This window comes from Salmo salar, chromosome 17, assembly GCF_965601325.2.
Source record: "Salmo salar chromosome 17, fSalSal1, whole genome shotgun sequence".
Taxonomy (NCBI): domain Eukaryota; kingdom Metazoa; phylum Chordata; class Actinopteri; order Salmoniformes; family Salmonidae; genus Salmo; species Salmo salar.
In genome coordinates, this window is record NC_138307.1 from 72,050,447 (window position 1) to 72,069,264 (window position 18,818).

The window sequence follows — 18,818 nt, forward strand, 5'->3', positions numbered from 1 at the left end:
ACTGTAACTGGAGCTGTCCAGCTGGTGAATTACAATGGGACCACTGTAACTGGAGCTGTCCAGCTGGTGAATGACAATGGGACCACTGTAACTGGAGCTGTCCAGCTGGTGAATGACAATGGGACCACTGTAACTGGAGCTGTCCAGCTGGTGAATGACAATGGGACCACTGTAACTGGAGCTGTCCAGCTGGTGAATTACAATGGGACCACTGTAACTGGAGCTGTCCAGCTGGTCAATTACAATGAGACCACTGTAACTGGAGCTGTCCAGCAGGTGAATGACAATGGGACCACTGTAACTGGAGCTGTCCAGCTGGTGAATTACAATGGGACCACTGTAACTGGAGCTGTCCAGCTGGTGAATTGCAATGGGACCACTGTAACTGGAGCTGTCCAGCTGGTGTATTGCAATGGGACCACTGTAACTCGAGCTGTCCAGCTGGTGAATTACAATGGGACCACTGTAACTGGAGCTGTCCAGCTGGTGAATTACAATGGGACCACTGTAACTGGAGCTGTCCAGCTGGTGAATTACAATGGGACCACTGTAACTGGAGCTGTCCAGCTGGTGAATTACAATGGGACCACTGTAACTGGAGCTGTCCAGCTGGTGAATTACAATGGGACCACTGTAACTGGAGCTGTCCAGCTGGTGAATTACAATGGGACCACTGTAACTGGAGCTGTCCAGCTGGTGAATTGCAATGGGACCACTGTAACTGGAGCTGTCCAGCTGGTGAATTGCAATGGGACCACTGTACCTGGAGCTGTCCAGCTGGTGTATTGCAATGGGACCACTGTAACTGGAGCTGTCCAGCTGGTGAATTACAATGGGACCACTGTAACTGGAGCTGTCCAGCTGGTGAATTACAATGAGACCACTGTAACTGGAGCTGTCCAGCTGGTGAATGACAATGGGACCACTGTAACTGGAGCTGTCCAGCTGGTGAATTACAATGGGACCACTGTAACTGGAGCTGTCCAGCTGGTGAATGACAATGGGACCACTGTAACTGGAGCTGTCCAGCTGGTGAATGACAATGGGACCACTGTAACTGGAGCTGTCCAGCTGGTGAATGACAATGGGACCACTGTAACTGGAGCTGTCCAGCTGGTGAATTACAATGAGACCACTGTAACTGGAGCTGTCCAGCTGGTGAATTACAATGAGACCACTGTAACTGGAGCTGTCCAGCTGGTGAATGACAATGGGACCACTGTAACTGGAGCTGTCCAGCTGGTGAATGACAATGGGACCACTGTAACTAGAGCTGTCCAGCTGGTGAATGACAATGAGACCACTGTAACTGGAGCTGTCCAGCTGGTGAATTACAATGAGACCACTGTAACTGGAGCTGTCCAGCTGGTGAATGACAATGGGACCACTGTAACTGGAGCTGTCCAGCTGGTGAATTACAATGGGACCACTGTAACTGGAGCTGTCCAGCTGGTGAATGACAATGGGACCACTGTAACTGGAGCTGTCCAGCTGGTGAATGACAATGGGACCACTGTAACTGGAGCTGTCCAGCTGGTGAATGACAATGGGACCACTGTAACTGGAGCTGTCCAGCTGGTGAATTACAATGAGACCACTGTAACTGGAGCTGTCCAGCTGGTGAATTACAATGAGACCACTGTAACTGGAGCTGTCCAGCTGGTGAATGACAATGGGACCACTGTAACTGGAGCTGTCCAGCTGGTGAATTACAATGGGACCACTGTAACTAGAGCTGTCCAGCTGGTGAATGACAATGAGACCACTGTAACTGGAGCTGTCCAGCTGGTGAATGACAATGGGACCACTGTAACAGGAGCTGTCCAGCTGGTGAATTACAATGGGACCACTGTAACTGGAGCTGTCCAGCTGGTGAATTACAATGAGACCACTGTAACTGGAGCTGTCCAGCTGGTGAATGACAATGGGACCACTGTAACTGGAGCTGTCCAGCTGGTGAATGACAATGGGACCACTGTAACTGGAGCTGTCCAGCTGGTGAATGACAATGGGACCACTGTAACTGGAGCTGTCCAGCTGGTGAATTGCAATGGGACCACTGTAACTGGAGCTGTCCAGCTGGTGAATGACAATGGGACCACTGTAACTGGAGCTGTCCAGCTGGTGAATGGCAATGGGACCACTGTAACTGGAGCTGTCCAGCTGGTGAATTACAATGGGACCACTGTAACTGGAGCTGTCCAGCTGGTGAATTGCAATGGGACCACTGTAACTGGAGCTGTCCAGCTGGTGAATTGCAATGGGACCACTGTACCTGGAGCTGTCCAGCTGGTGTATTGCAATGGGACCACTGTAACTGGAGCTGTCCAGCTGGTGAATTACAATGGGACCACTGTAACTGGAGCTGTCCAGCTGGTGAATTACAATGAGACCACTGTAACTGGAGCTGTCCAGCTGGTGAATGACAATGGGACCACTGTAACTGGAGCTGTCCAGCTGGTGAATTACAATGGGACCACTGTAACTGGAGCTGTCCAGCTGGTGAATGACAATGGGACCACTGTAACTGGAGCTGTCCAGCTGGTGAATGACAATGGGACCACTGTAACTGGAGCTGTCCAGCTGGTGAATGACAATGGGACCACTGTAACTAGAGCTGTCCAGCTGGTGAATGACAATGAGACCACTGTAACTGGAGCTGTCCAGCTGGTGAATGACAATGGGACCACTGTAACAGGAGCTGTCCAGCTGGTGAATTACAATGGGACCACTGTAACTGGAGCTGTCCAGCTGGTGAATTACAATGAGACCACTGTAACTGGAGCTGTCCAGCTGGTGAATGACAATGGGACCACTGTAACTGGAGCTGTCCAGCTGGTGAATTACAATGAGACCACTGTAACTGGAGCTGTCCAGCTGGTGAATGACAATGGGACCACTGTAACTGGAGCTGTCCAGCTGGTGAATGGCAATGGGACCACTGTAACTGGAGCTGTCCAGCTGGTGAATTACAATGGGACCACTGTAACTACAGCTCTATATAAATAACACTGCGGGCTCTATATAAATAACACTGCGGGCTCTATATACATAACACTGCGGGCCCTATATACATAACACTGCGGACCCTATATAAATAACACTGTGGGCTCTATATAAATAAGCTCATGGTGTTGCCAATGTATTCAGTTCCCATATGTACAATACAACAGGCCTGATACTGTCAATGCACTACAGTATATGAGTAATCCACAATAGACCCATTACATCTGTCTAGAATCACACCCTATCTCATTCTGAAGTGAAAGCTTGTTCCTGCCTGATATGATGTGAGAGAGAAAACATGAAAGCCATATTTTCCCAGACATGGTGCCATTTTCTGTGTCTGTTTTTTGAGCTTTCATCTGAAGGGGAGGGGGGGTTCAGTGACCGCCAGGGGAGAAAATAAATGTCATAAATAGTACTCTATTTTATATATAGTGCACTACTTTTGACCAGGATCCATATGGTAGTGCACTATAAGTAGTGCACAATAAACAGAGTAGGGTGCCTTTTAGGGAAAGTGGGTTAGGATGTGGAACCAAGATTTCCCCTGCAGAGACAAGCAGAATAACAACATTCTGTGCCGACACTGACAGATGCCAAACTAAATATTAAATAAAGTCAGATGTTAACCCTATCAGTCCAGAGACGACAAACTAAATATTAAATAAAGTCAGTTGTTAACCCTATCAGTCCAGAGATGCCAAACTAAATATTAAATAAAAAGTCAGATGTTAACCCTATCAGTCCAGAGATGCCAAACTAAATATTAAATAAAAAGTCAGATGTTAACCCTATCTGAGACTCCAGAAAACAAATCTGCTTTTCATTCATCTGCATGTCCAGCCCTTATATACTGAAAAAATATAAAAAGCAACATGTAACAATTTCAAAGATTTTACTGAGTTACAGTTCATATAAAAAAATCAGTCAATTAAAATAAATTCATTAGGCCCTAATCTATGGATTTCACATGACTGGGCAGGGGCGTAGCCATGGGTGGGCCTGGGAGAGCATAGGCCCACCCATTGGGGAGCCAGGCCCCCCCCCCCCCCCTACTGGGGAGCCAGGCCCAGCAAATCAGAGTGTGTTTTTCCCCCACAAATACTCCTCAGTTACACTTGATCTGCGGTTGTGAGGCCAGTTGGAAGTACTGCCAAATTCTCTAAAACGACGTTGGAGGCAGCTCATGGTACACACATTAACATTACATTCTCTGCCAACTAGGCAGTGACAACTGGGTGGAGTTTGGAGTTTGTGACATCAACTATGTGAGCTTATCATAGTTTTACAGACAGTATGTCCTGGGATTTCCTATGATCTTCTATGTAGAAGAACACATTACCTTCTAATCACTGGTGTAGCTTGTGAGCATCATAGAGCAAAACATGTTACATGTGCGTGTTCATGAGATTCGTTTTCATAGATAGCTTTTAATAGTTTGCAGCTCAAACCATTCAGACTCTATAGATGTTTCTGTAAAAAGATCTTGTCTCACAAACACCGCTCTAGCTCAGCCCCCGTTGACCACAGACTAATTAACGGCTGGTACCAATGGATGCAGAAGTTACTAATCCAATGGTACCCAGAAGTCTGTAGGTTTAAAAGGGGTTAAGAAGTCCAAATGGCGCCGGTGTCGCGGTGGGAATCATTGGGTTAACCTATTTGTTAGGATTTATCATCTACTGAAATTCAGCAAATAAGAGAGAATGATACTGAGCAGAGTTTCCCCTCGGTACAAATCTAGGATCAGCTTCCCCTCCCCCAATTCCCATAAGTGGGAATTAAAAACTGGCCCAAGATCAGTGTCCAGGCCTGGGGCCAACGTTACCTCACTTATGAAAACAGTATCATCTCTACCTGTGGTGTTGCTTCAGGAGACTATTTAGACACAATCCTGTAGCTTCTAGCCTTTGTCTTCCATCACAGCATTTCCTTTAAACTTCCCATTTCATCCCGATGTGTAGCCTAGCATTTTCCCAAGCACAGGGAGAGAGTGAATATCTCAGGGCTTAGGCTTGAACGGTTTTCCTCCATCCTGCCCCAGAACAGATGAACAGGAACTTGTGAGACAGAACACCATGGCATATTACATAATGTTTAAACATGACTCGGAGCATATCTCTGACCCATTTCCCTTGGTTCACTATGATCACCCACTGAGGCATCTTTCCACTGTATCTTAAAAATGCACATCTTTTCTGAAAGCCAAGTCTAGTGATTTTACAACATCAACACAGAGATGATCCACCGACAGTGTGAGAGGTAGTCTGTAATGTCACGCTGTAAGATGTTCATACCGTCAAAGACAGGGCCGACAACAAAAACGTAAACAATAGAGCGAGGTAAACAATCGAGTGTTGTAAACAGAAAGACGGAGCAATGTAAACACGGAGAAATGTAAACAATAGAGTGAGGTAAACAATAGAGTGAGGTAAACAACAGAGCGAAGTAAACAATAGAGTGATGTAAACATGGAGCGAGGTAAACAATAGAGCGACAAACAATAGAGTGTTGTAAACATGGAGCGAGGTAAACAATAGAGCGACATAAACATAGAGTGATGTAAACAATTGAGTGATGTAAACATGGAGCGAGGTAAACAATAGAGCGATGTAAACAATAGAGTGATGTAAACATGGAGCGAGGTAAACAATAGAGCGACAAACAATAGAGTGATGTAAACATGGAGCGAAGTAAACAATAGAGTGATGTAAACATGGAGCAAGGTAAACAATAGAGTGATGTAAACATGGAGCGAGGTAAACAATAGAGCGACATAAACAATAGAGTGACATAAACAATAGAGGGATGTAAACAATAGAGTGATGTAAACAATAGAGTGATGTAAACAATAGAGTGATGTAAACATGGAGCGAGATAAATAGAGCGACATAAACAATAGAGTGATGTAAACATTGAGTGATGTAAACAATAGAGTGATGTAAACATGGAGCGAGGTAAACAATAGACCGACAAACAATAGAGTGATGTAAACATGAAGCGAGGTAAACAATAGAGTGATGTAAACATGGAGCGAGATAAACAATACAGTGATGTAAACATGGAGCGATGTAAACAATAGAGTGATGTAAACATGGAGCAAGGTAAACAATAGTGACGTAAACATGGAGCAAGGTAAACAATAGACTGATGTAAAAAAATAGAGTGATGTAAACAATAGAGTGATGTAAACATGAAGCGAGGTAAACAATAGAGTGATGTAAACATGGAGTGATGTAAACAATAGTGATGTAAACATGGAACAGGGTAAACAATAGAGTGACATAAGCAATAGAGTGATGTAAACATGGAGCGAGGTAAACAATAGAGTGATGTAAACAATAGAGTGACGTAAACAATAAAGTGATGTAAACAATAGAGTGATGTAAACATGGAGCGAGATAAACAATACAGTGATGTAAACATGGAGCGATGTAAACAATAGAGTGATGTAAACATGGAGCAAGGTAAACAATAGTGACGTAAACATGGAGCAAGGTAAACAATAGACTGATGTAAAAAAATAGAGTGATGTAAACAATAGAGTGACGTAAACAATAGAGTGATGTAAACATGGAGCAAGGCAAACAATAGAGTGACATAAGCAATAGAGTGATGTAAACATGGAGCGAGGTAAACAATAGAGTGATGTAAACAATAGAGTGACGTAAACAATAGAGTGATGTAAACATGGAGCAAGGTAAACAATAGAGCGATGTAAACAATGGTGATGTAAACTTGGAGTGATGTAAACATGGAGCGAGGTAAACAATAGAGCTACATAAACAATAGAGTGTTGTAAACATGGAGCGAGCTATACAATAGAGTGATGTAAACATGGAGCGAGATAAACAATAGAGTGATGTAAACATGGAGCGAGGTAAACAATAGTGATGTAAACAATAGAGTGATGTAAACAATAGAGCGATGTAAACAATAGTGACGTAAACATGGAACGAGGTAAACAATAGAGTGATGTAAACAATAGAGTGACGTAAACAATAGTGACGTAAACATGAAGCGAGGCAAACAATAGAGTGATGTAAACATGGAGCGAGGTAAACAATAGAGTGATGTAAACAATAGAGTGATGTAAACATGGAGCAAGGTAAACAATAGAGTGATGTAAACAATGATGACGTAAACTTGGAGTGATGTGGCCTATTGCACTATTCATATGAATGTTATTGTCCTTCATTCAGTCTTTATGTATTGTGTCTTTAGTCTTTTTTCTTTGACCCCCTGATGGGATGATAATGTTGATCTAATCTAAGGATTGATACGTCCCACCCGATTTCCTTCCTATATAGTGCACTTTGTAGGGAATAGTGTGGCATTTGAGACGAAGCCATTGTATAATGTGGTGTGGGGGCTGTGCTTTGGCAAAGTGGGTGGGGTTATATCCTGCCTGTTTGGCCCTGTCAAGGGGGTATCATCGGAAGGGGCCACAGTGTCTCCTGACCCCTTCTGTCTCAGCCTCCAGTATTTATACTGCAGTAGTTTGTGTCAAGGGGCTAGGGTCAGTCTGTTATATCTGGAGTATTTCTCCTGTCTAATCCAGTGTCCTGTGTGAATTTAAGTATGCTCTCTCTAATTCTCTCTTTCTCTCTCTCGGAGGACCTGAGCCCTAGGACCATTCCTCAGGACTACCTGGCCTGATGACTCCTTGCTGTCCCCAGTCCACCTAGCCATGCTGCTGCTCCAGTTTCAACTGTTCTACCTGCGGCTATGGAACCCTGACCTGTTCACCGGACGTGCTACCTGTCCCAGACCTGCTGTTTTCAACTCTCTAGAGACAGCAGGAGCAGTAGAGATACACTCAATGATCGCCTATGAAAAGCCAACTGACATTTACTCCTGAGGTGCTGACCTGTTGCACCCTCGACAACTACTGTGATTATTATTATTTGACCATGCTGGTCATCTATGAACGTTTGAACATCTTGGCCATGTTCTGTTATAATCTCCACCCGGCAGAGCCAGGAGAGGACTGGTCACCCCTCATAGCCTGGTTCCTCTCTAGGTTTCTTCCTAGGTTCTGGCCTTTCTAGGGAGTTTTTCCTAGCCACCGTGCTTCTACACCTGCATTGCTTGCTGTTTGGGGTTTTAGGCTGGGTTTCTGTACAGCACTTTGAGATATCAGCTGATGTAAGAAGGGCTTTATAAATACATTTGATTTGATTTATAATCGTCTTAGACAACCCACGGCGGACCGTCCAATGACGCTCCCCTCACTCATCAGCAGTGGCCCAGGATGCACCCTATCTCCTATACAGTGCACAATTTATATATGGGCTGGTCAGAAGTAGTCCAAACACTGGGAATAGGATGAAAGAGGGTGAGACAGAAGGAAAGCGAGAGGAAAAGAGAGGAACGGAAGGAATATTTCTAGTTGTTCTCTGTAGGAAGAGAGATCAAATGAAGCGCTAGAGGTGCAGGGTTCGCTAGCAACACAGAATGCTACAACCAGCAGAGTCATCAGCAGCTGTCTGCTATGGCAGAGCCCAGTGAGAGTGATAGGGCATGGCTACTCTTCCTCCCAGGGGCTGTGTACAAGTTAACGGTGTGTGAGTCCCTCCAGGGAAGAAAGTGTGTGTGTGTGTGTGGGAGCAAGGCCAGAGGTGCATCCATCTTACTCAGCCAGGGTTGGGTGGCGTTTCTTCATATAGGCCAATGGTTTGTTGTGTGGTTCATGTATTGTAACGTAGATAACTTAGGCCGTAACATATTTGGGGCTCGTCCAGGATCAAGGAAACTAACCACAAGTAATTTGTCAGATGTTTATCAGGCACCATTACTGTGCATGCTCCGGGTTTAAGTTTCTCTTAGGTACAGATCTAGGATCAGTGTCCCCTTCCCCAATTCGAACCTTAACCATAAGTGGGGAAAATGCAAAACTGACGCAAGATCAGCGTCTTCACTCAACAGCTAGCGTGCACCCTATCCAGAGCAGGGATACCTAACAAGGCTGTATGGCTCAGGATGAAACACAGAAAGGCTTGGTTCACTTCCTGTCTCTCTCATTCCAAAATGTCCCTAAACACCTAAATCACATAAAAGAAGAGGTTCTAATAAAAATGGTCATGTGCTTTAGTTTCTGAGTGGCTGGAAACACCAGAGGCCCTGGCTTTTCTCAAGCCTCTGAACGGAGGACTCAGTCATCACATGCCTGCAGCCAGGCCAGCCAGATAGTGTTCCCCTCTGGGTTGGTGTCATTAATGTGTAATGAACTTCCTGTAAACATTCCTGGACAAGGAGGCAATAAGGCCAGCACCACAGCTTGTACTTGTTGTTAGTGTACTGCTTTCAGAGGCTGGTGAGGGGAGGACAGCTTATAATAATGTCTGGAATGGAGGGATCGGAACGTTATCAAACACATGGAAACCATCTGAAGGACTTGTCCTGATGTGGCTTGTAGAAAGAATTTTCTGACAAAGTGTCTTTCATTTGGTTAATCAGTAGCGGTGCTGCTCGCCAAAGTCAAAATAGCTTGTTATTGTCGTGGTTAATGTCCTTCTTGTTATAAACAAACTTTGATAGCATGCTATATTTTCTGGGAGATTGTAGGAGTCGTGAGAGAGAGGTTTCTTAGGGACTGGAGAGTGCCAGCGGGTGAGAGTGTTAGATTGATGTACATTCCCGTGGCCCTGCTGGTCAGGTTTCCACCGCCCGCTCCTATTGAATGTTCTGAACGCCACGTTGGTTGGGGGCCTATCGACCCTATCTATCCCAGGATCCTTTGCCCAGAGTCCTGACCACTTTCCATTGCTTCCTGTGGTGCTTCCTTTGTCTCTCCATGCCCACTTGGGCGTGATGGAACGCTGGCAACGGAGCCTGAAAACACACCCCATCAAAGTAACAAAACTCCTTCCCAAATGACATCTTATTATATTCCCCTTTAGTTAACACTATCAACGTTTCGCTATACTGTGGGAAATGTGATCGAATCAACGCAATTAGTCACTTTCAATGTAATATACCGAAAAAAAAAAAATATGCAAGACTTATCATGCAAAATGAACTGTGCAAGATATTTTGTTGTAGGGAAGGGAAAGGAAGGGAAAGCCGCACACTCTAAGAGCTCAGATGCAAAAATGTAATAACCTAATAACCAACGTTTCGACAGCAAAGCTGTCTTCGTCAGGGTATCATCACAAACACTGCGAGATGAGTCATTTATATAGTGTCAAGAGACACAGGTGTTTGTAATCATGGCCAAGTATGGCCTAATATCATTGGTTAACTCAAATATTTAAAAAAAAATGGCATACAAAGAACATACAAAAAGACAAACAAATGGATAGCATACGATCATAGCATTTGTAGTCTAAAATGTATCTAACAAACAATTACAATGGCAAAATCACAATAATCCCAAGAATGGCTTCAGATCAAAGTCTATGTTGAGACCGAAGGGAGCAAGGGTCTTTAAGTTAAAGATCCAGGCAGCCTCTTGTTTTAACAATAAATTATCATGCATCAAACAACATTTTCACTCACCACTTTGTCTGAAGGACAAGTGGATAAAGAGGTTAATGTCAAGCCCTGCATGTTATTTTTTCAAAAGTCTCATGGAATGTAGGCCTATATTGAACCCCACACATTGGCTGTTACTTTAGGCAGAACGATAGAACATTAATTCCATATAAACATTTAATGGGATGCATATTTCTCCATTGTTTTTGATGGTAGGCCACTCCGGTAGGCCAACATTATAATCAAATAGCCACAGTAGCCTACTTGGCCACCGTTAAAACTGTAACTTAAAGCAGGTACAGAGCCGGAAGTTGCACAGAATTTTCACAACGTTCAAGTTTGCGTTCAGTAGACAGGAGGCACCTGATCCTAGATCAGCACTTCTACTGAAAGAGGTTGATACATATGATCCTAGATCAGCACTTCTACTGAAGGAGGTTGATACATATGATCCTAGATCAGCACTTCTACTGAAAGAGGTTGATACATATGATCCTAGATCAGCACTTCTACTGAAGGAGGTTGATACATATGATCCTAGATCAGCACTTCTACTGAAGGAGGTTGATACATATGATCCTAGATCAGCACTTCTACTGAAGGAGGTTGATACATATGATCCTAGATCAGCACTTCTACTGAAGGAGGTTGATACATATGATCCTAGATCAGCACTTCTACTGAAGGAGGTTGATACATACGGCTCCTGAACTCCTCTCAGGACCATTCTGTACCATGTGTATGTGGTTTAACAGGACATTTAGAGCTGTGGTAATGACCTCAGAAGGCCAAACAAAGCAGACAGACTGTGCCTGTGGTCGCTAGTTAAACGCTAGTCAAAACCCCTCCCTCAGCAGGTTCATGTGCTTTCCAGACTGCCGCGGTCAGCCTCGTGAAAAAACACTCAAGAAGCTTCTCCGTCAAACATTAGACAAATGGATCCACACGGGTCAGCGATCCGCAGGACTGCAAAGTCAACACTCTGGCGCCGCAGTAAGGCAGGAGAGGCATTGGAGCCTGGTCAGCACCACCAGACTAACCATTTACATCAAGCCTGGTCAACACCACCAGACTAACCATTTACATCAAGCCTGGTCAACACCACCAGACTAACCATTTACATCAAGCCTGGTCAACACCACCAGACTAACCATTTACATCAAGCCTGGTCAGCACCACCAGACTAACCATTTACATCAAGCCTGGTCAGCACCACCAGACTAACCATTTACATCAAGCCTGGTCAGCACCACCAGACTAACCATTTACATCAAGCCTGGTCAGCACCACCAGACTAACCATTTACATCAAGCCTGGTCAGCACCACCAGACTAACCATTTACATCAAGCCTGGTCAGTACCACCAGACTAACCATTTACATCAAGCCTGGTCAGCACCACCAGACTAACCATTTACATCAAGCCTGGTCAGCACCACCAGACTAACCATTTACATCAAGCCTGGTCAGCACCACCAGACTAACCATTTACATCAAGCCTGGTCAGCACCACCAGACTAACCATTTACATCAAGCCTGGTCAACACCACCAGACTAACCATTTACATCAAGCCTGGTCAGTACCACCAGACTAACCATTTACATCAAGCCTGGTCAACACCACCAGACTAACCATTTACATCAAGCCTGGTCAGTACCACCAGACTAACCATTTACATCAAGCCTGGTCAGTACCACCAGACTAACCATTTACATCAAGCCTGGTCAGCACCACCAGACTAACCATTTACATCAAGCCTGGTCAGCACCACCAGACTAACCATTTACATCAAGCCTGGTCAGCACCACCAGACTAACCATTTACATCAAGCCTGGTCAGCACCACCAGACTAAACATTTACATCAAGCCTGGTCAGCACCACCAGACTAAACATTTATGTCAGCAGGTACAAAAGGGCAGGGATTTTTTAAAGCCTAGAAGGCGAGGGAACATCTAAAAGGCTAAGCTGACCTCTAAAGTTAGAGGTCAATATACTCAAGGCTAACTCTAAAGCCAGATAATAGTGATTTGGAAAGGTTTGGAGATACTGAAGTGCATCCACTATCCAATGATCTCTCTATTGCAGTGCTTTAGAGTGAGAAACCAGTGGAAGAGCAAGCATTAATGTAAGGGACGTTTTCTCTTCATGGGAAATTACAGATATCCTGTTGGTGGAGGAGGGCTGGAGCCTGGGGAGAGGAGGGCTGGAGCCTGGGGAGAGGAGGGCTGAAGCCTGGGGAGAGGAGGGCTGGAGCCTGGGGAGAGGAGGGCTGGAGCCTGGGGAGAGGAGGGCTGGAGCCTGGGGAGAGGAGGGCTGGAGCCTGGGGACAGGAGGCTGGAGGGTCTGACTCAGGCTGGCTTGGCCACTGAGCAGGGGGAAGGGTTACTCTCCTGATTTACAGCCGGTGTAGAAAAGCACCGACTGCCCCCATAAATAAAAGCACTCAACACACGTGACAGGGAGGCCCTCAGTCACCGACACCCAGCACGCCAGCCAAGATACTGTCCACAGCCACCACCAGAGCCAAGCACCAGTCAACAAACACAATTGAAAAAACACAATGCACAAAGTAAAAAAATTCTCTGTTTGACTTTGACTGGACATGGCGGTACTGTATCATTATATCAAATGACATTTCAACGTCCCACACAATGGTGAGGAATAAAAAAATTTGAACAAAAAAGTTTACTTGAAATGTCTCGACAAGCGCTGACTCATTGAGCTCCTGTTGAATTTGAATAATCTCTCACTGAGAAAGTCCAGAAGTGGGAGCTCACCTTAAAACCTTTAGAAGAGCTTCCTGACTGTGGGGGCAGGCCTAGACAGGAAGTCCAGGCAGGGCCATAAAGAGAGAGATAGGTGTTGACACTGAGATGATGGGACTAGTACTTCATCTCAAATTGCACCCTATTCCTTACGTAGTGCACTACTTATGACCAGGGGCCATGGGGCTCTAGACAGAAGGGAATAGGGTGCCATTTCAGATGCAACCTGGGACTGCTCATGGCTGTAAGAGAGAACTGATGGTGTGTGGTGAGGTGTCAGCAACAATCTCACTCCACACGTCTGATAACCCAGAGGAGAGCTATCACACAGGGGACAAGCCGTGGAGAGCGAGCAGAGAGCTCCACACCGTCGACCCTGAGGAGGGAGATGAACTGGATATTAAGGCCTATAGCCAACAGGGAGGGAGGCTGGCAAAGTGGGAATTGGGGATGTGCCTGAAACCGTCTGGCGGAGGAGGTGATGCATCATCGACCTGCTTCCCAGGGTGACAGATTTAGGTCATGGTGCCTCGGACGAAAGGTGTTATCCGTGTTTCACGGGCTGTGGGTGTCAATCACTAAATGGCCAACGCTACCAAGGACAGGAGTTATGAGTTACTGTTAGGGACTGAACTTACTAGCATGGCCAAATAGTGAGGACACAGTTATCTGGGACGTATTCCTAGTTGGAACAGTGTTTATCAGATTGCAGACAGAGGCATGTTATGATTGACCTCAGAGCAACTGGGACAAGGCGGTGGAGGAAGGGAAATCAGCCCAACATGGTGGAGCAGGAAACCCACAAACAGACACAGTAGCTCCAGGAAAACCAGGCTAATCTAGTACACGCCAGCCAACAAACCACAAACGTCTCTTTTCTTCTATCTGAAATGAACCTGAAGATTTCAGGCCTCTTGTCCAGGGTTGTGTTTATTAGGGAAGGCAGCGGAGAATGCTTGAAAACAGTTTGCAAAAGAAAACGAAAAGGAACGTTTCTAATTGGAGAAGTTCAGGTAGTCCCTCCCTGTTTCAGTACGTTTTCTTCCGTATGGTGTATGATGAACACGAGTCACGACCCAGGCTCTGGGGAAGGTGGAAGGGGAGACCAAGAGGCCAATGTGTAGAATATCCCTCCCTATGGGACGGGGGTCAGTTCCTCCTCCGGTGTTCCATCTTTTATGAGGGACGAGCGGAGGGTGGTGTCTTCAGATCAACACCCGCCGCCATAGGGTGCCTGGTGAGGCTCTGAGGTGAAGTTCCCCCTAGGTACAGATCTTGGATCAGCTTCCCCCTCCCCCAATCCTAACATTAACAAAGAGTGGGGGAAATGCAAAACTGATCCTCTTCAAAGGGGGGGACACTCTTGACCCAAACTGCTACAGACCTATATCTATCCTTTCCTGCCTTTCTAAGGTCTTCGAAAGCCAAGTCAACAAACAGATTACCGACCATTTCGAATCCCACCACACCTTCTCCACTATGCAATCTGGTTTCCGAGCTGGTCATGGGGACACCTCAGCCACGCTCAAGGTCCTAAACGATATCGTAACCGCCATCGATAAGAAACAATACTGTGCTGCCGTATTCATTGACCTGGCCAAGGCTTTCGACTCTGTCAATCACCACATCCTCATCGGCACACTCAACAGCCTTGGTTTCTCAAATGATTGCCTTACCTGGTTCACCAACTACTTCTCTGACAGAGTTCAGTGTGTCAAATCGGAGAGCCTGTTGTCCGGACCTCTGGCAGTCTCTATGGGGGTGCCACAGGGTTCAATTCTTGGGCCAATTCTTTTCTCTGTATAGATCAATCATGTCGCTCTTGCTGCTGGTAAGTCTCTGATCCACCTCTACGCAGACGACACCATTCTGTCTACTTCTGGCCCTCCTTTGGACACTGTTAACAACCCTCCAGACGAGCTTCAATGCCATACAACTCTGCTTCCGTGGCCTCCAACTGCTCTTAAATACAAGTAAAACTAAATGTATGCTCTTCAACCGATCGCTGCCTGCACCTGCCCGCCCGTCCAGCATCACTACTCTGGACGGTTCTGACTTGGAATATGTGGACAACTACAAATACCTGGGTGTCTGGTTAGACTGTAAACTCTCCTTCCAGACTCACATCAAACATCTCCAATCCAAAGTTAAATCTAGAATTTGCTTCCTATTTCACAACAAAGCATCCTTCACTCATGCTGCCAAACATACCCTCGTAAAACTGACCATCCTACCGATCCTCGACTTTGGCGATGTCACAAAATAGCCTCCAATACCCTACTCAATAAACTGGATGCAGTCTATCACAGTGACATCCGTTTTGTCACCAAAGCCCCATATGCTACCCACCACTGCGACCTGTACGCTCTCGTTGGTTGGCCCTCGCTTCATACTCGTCGCCAATCCCACTGGCTCCAGGTCATCTACAAGACCCTGCTAGGTAAAGTTCCCCCTTATCTCCGCTCACTGGTCACCATAGCAGCACCCACCTGTAGCACGCGCTCCAGCAGGTATATCTCTCTGGTCACCCCCAAAGCCAATTCCTTCTTTGGCCGTCTCTCCTTCCAGTTCTCTGCTGCCAATGACTGGAACGAACTACAAAAATCTCTGAAACTGGAAACACTTATCTCCCTCACTAGCTTTAAGCACCAGCTGTCAGAGCAGCTCACAGATCACTCCACCTGTACATAGCCCAAACAACTACCTCTTCCCCTACTGTATTTATTTATTTTACTCCTTTGCACCCCATTATTTCTACTTTGCACTTTCTTCCACTGCAAATCTACCATTCCAGTGTTTTACTTGCTATATTGTATGTACTTCGCCACCATGGCCTTTTTTGCCTTTACCTCCCTGATCTCACCTCATTTGCTCACATTGTATATAGACTTATTTTTGTATCGTATTATTGACTGTATGTTTGTTTTACTCCATGTGTAACTCTATGTTGTTGTATGTGTCGAACTGCTTTGCTTTATCTTGGCCAGGTCACAATTGTAAATGAGAACTTGTTCTCAACTTGCCTACCTGGTTAAATAAAGGTGAAGTAAATAAAAAATAAAATAAAATGTACACAGTGCAACCGACCTAATGCTAACAATCTGATTACACACACTCAGACCCAGACTGTTGGTATCGTCCTAAATGACACCCTATTCCCTACATAGTGCTTATAGACACCGGTCAAAAGTAGGGCACTATATTGGGAATAGGGTGACATTTTGGAGGTAACCAATGTCTCTGCTGAGCCACAGCCAAAACTCCCTTCCGGTTGGGTCTTAGCAGCAGCCATTGCTGGGACAGCACTAATGAACGGCATTCGTGAGTAACGGAGACCCCAAAACTACATCCTCATGGTGATAAACTCCTTATAAAGTAACTGATTGACACAGAGTAAATAGTCTTCTAGATAGTTATGTATGTGGACACCCCTTCAAATGAGTGAATTCGGCTATTTCAGCCACACCCGTTGCTGACAGATGTCTAAAATCGAGCACACCGCCATGCAATCTCCATAGACAAACATTGGCAGTTGAATGGCCCATACTGTTGTGGCTGCTTTGTGTGATGTATTGTTGTCTCTACCTTCTTGCCCTTTGTGCTGTTGTCTGTGCCCAATAATGTCTTTGTGGCAACAGTTTGTGGCAACAGTTTGGGGAAGGCCCTTTCCTGTTTCAGCATGACAATGCCCCCGTACACAAAGCGAGGTCCATACAGAAATGGTTTGTCGAGATCGTGTGAATGTACTTGACAGGCCTGCACAGAGCCCTGAACTCAACCCCATCGAACAACTTTGGGATGAATTGGAACGCCGACTGCGAACCAGACCTAATCGCCCAACATCAGCACCAGAACTCACTAATGCTCTTGGCTGAATGGAAGCAAGTCCTTGAAGCAATGTTCCAACATCTAGTGGAAAGCCTTCCCAGAAGAGTAGAGGCTGTTATAGCAGCAAAGGGGGGAACAACTCCATATTAACGCCCATGACTTAGGAATAAGATGTTCTACAAGCATGGGTCCACACACTTTGTACCTGGGAGTAGCTCGTCTTATAGATAGTTCTGTAAGGTATAATACTCTCTCTGTTTCTACCTTGCTTCCATGACCTCGCTAGTAAACAAGCCACAGGGAAGTTCAGTCTATGATTAATCCACAACTTCTTGGCAATCAGTTCTCAGCCCAGCCATCCCCATTCAGCATTTCCCCAACAGCATACAAAGGAAATGGACTGAACAGAGTGATGCTAACGTTGCTACACGATAACACTGACAACATTGTTAGCGCACAGCTGTGCTGTCCAGATGACAGGATCTCTGTTAGCTTCAGATGCTAGCAGGGTACACATACTAGCATGCCTAGGCTAGCTGAGCACTCTTCCAAGTTTGTGATCTGAAGGCAGTCAGTGTCCACACAGTCATCAACAAACAAGCAGATACAGTGGAACAACTCAACACCCCATGTTCAGTAGCAAAATAATAATTACATTACTAGTGGAACTACAATTCTCGGTATGTGGCATACAAACTGCAAACAAAGAAAGCAGAGGAACACACCCACTGACATATCAATCCAAGACAACCCAAAGCTTCCGCTAAGCACTGTTCTTTCTTGTGTTTCTTTGACAGAAAGGCAGTGTTAGTTTTGCTCTGAGAGAGGAGAGGAAATGCATACCTTGTGAGGGCTGCCTGGCGGTGACGTGGCTGCTGCTGCGTGACAGGACTAGCCCTGGTACGACCAACAACTGAGCTCTCTCACACACACTGGAGAGGAGGGAGAGGGAACGAGAGACAGCGTGCTGGAGAGCACGAGTCTCTCTCTCTCTCTCTCTCTCTCTCTCTCTCTCTCTCTCTCTCTCTCTCTCTCTCTCTCTCTCTCTCTCTCTCTCTCTCTCTCTCTCTCTCTCTCGCATTCTGTTCTGTCTTCTGCTCTCTCGTGCACACACAACCCCTCCCTCTCTCCCCCTGCCCCCCCTTGTTTATTCTCTCTCCTTTTATCTTCCTGTGTATGCTAGCTCTCTCTTTCTCAATAGCTCCTTTGGTTTTCCCGCAGTAACTCTAATTCTCTCTTCTATCTAATGTGTCCCTTTTGTCGGTTGTTTTGCTGGCACGCATGCAAACACACAAAATCAAAACAACACTGTCTCAGACACCGTGTCTCTGCTCATTCCAAGCCTTTCTGCACCAATAACTGCCAGCAGGCCACCTGATTTGCCCAGCCATCAAAAAGCAAAACCAACACCCCTGCGAGCGACCAATGGAGACACAACAACTGACTCAGACCATCACCATGTTATTCTGTCTCGACTAGGTGTTCAGCCACGCTTCAGCCTCATTAATGCTTCCGTTTTCTCTGTTGCTCTTTTCCATTCACCTACTTAGCTAGGACCTTTCCCCGCAAACCACAGGCCATTCTCTAGTCCCCATTTAGTCTGACAGCTTGAGTCAAAGACCCAGCAGAGAAAACAAGTTAAGATGGGACTATGAGGGGACGATGAGGGGACGATGAGGGGACGATGTCTTAAGTGGTTTCATAAAAACAGTGTGACTCTCCTCTCCTCCCGATATATTTTC

At 45.7% G+C, this 18,818-nt stretch overlaps 1 protein-coding gene across 4 annotated transcripts in view; it reads right to left on the minus strand.

Annotated features, from left to right (window-relative positions):
* LOC106609746 (oxysterol binding protein-like 8) overlaps nucleotides 1–18,818 on the minus strand; it is a 245,883-nt gene that overhangs the window by 146,338 nt on the left and 80,727 nt on the right. The window contains exon 1 of one of the 4 annotated variants that reach the window (XM_045700099.2): nucleotides 17,920–18,067. The exons of 2 other annotated variants lie outside the window; for them this stretch is intronic. The gene's annotated coding sequence lies outside the window, so the exon portion shown is untranslated. Of the gene's footprint in view, nucleotides 1–17,919; nucleotides 18,068–18,818 lie in introns of those variants that run through there. One more of the 4 variants, XM_082964070.1, reaches the window with a different exon arrangement.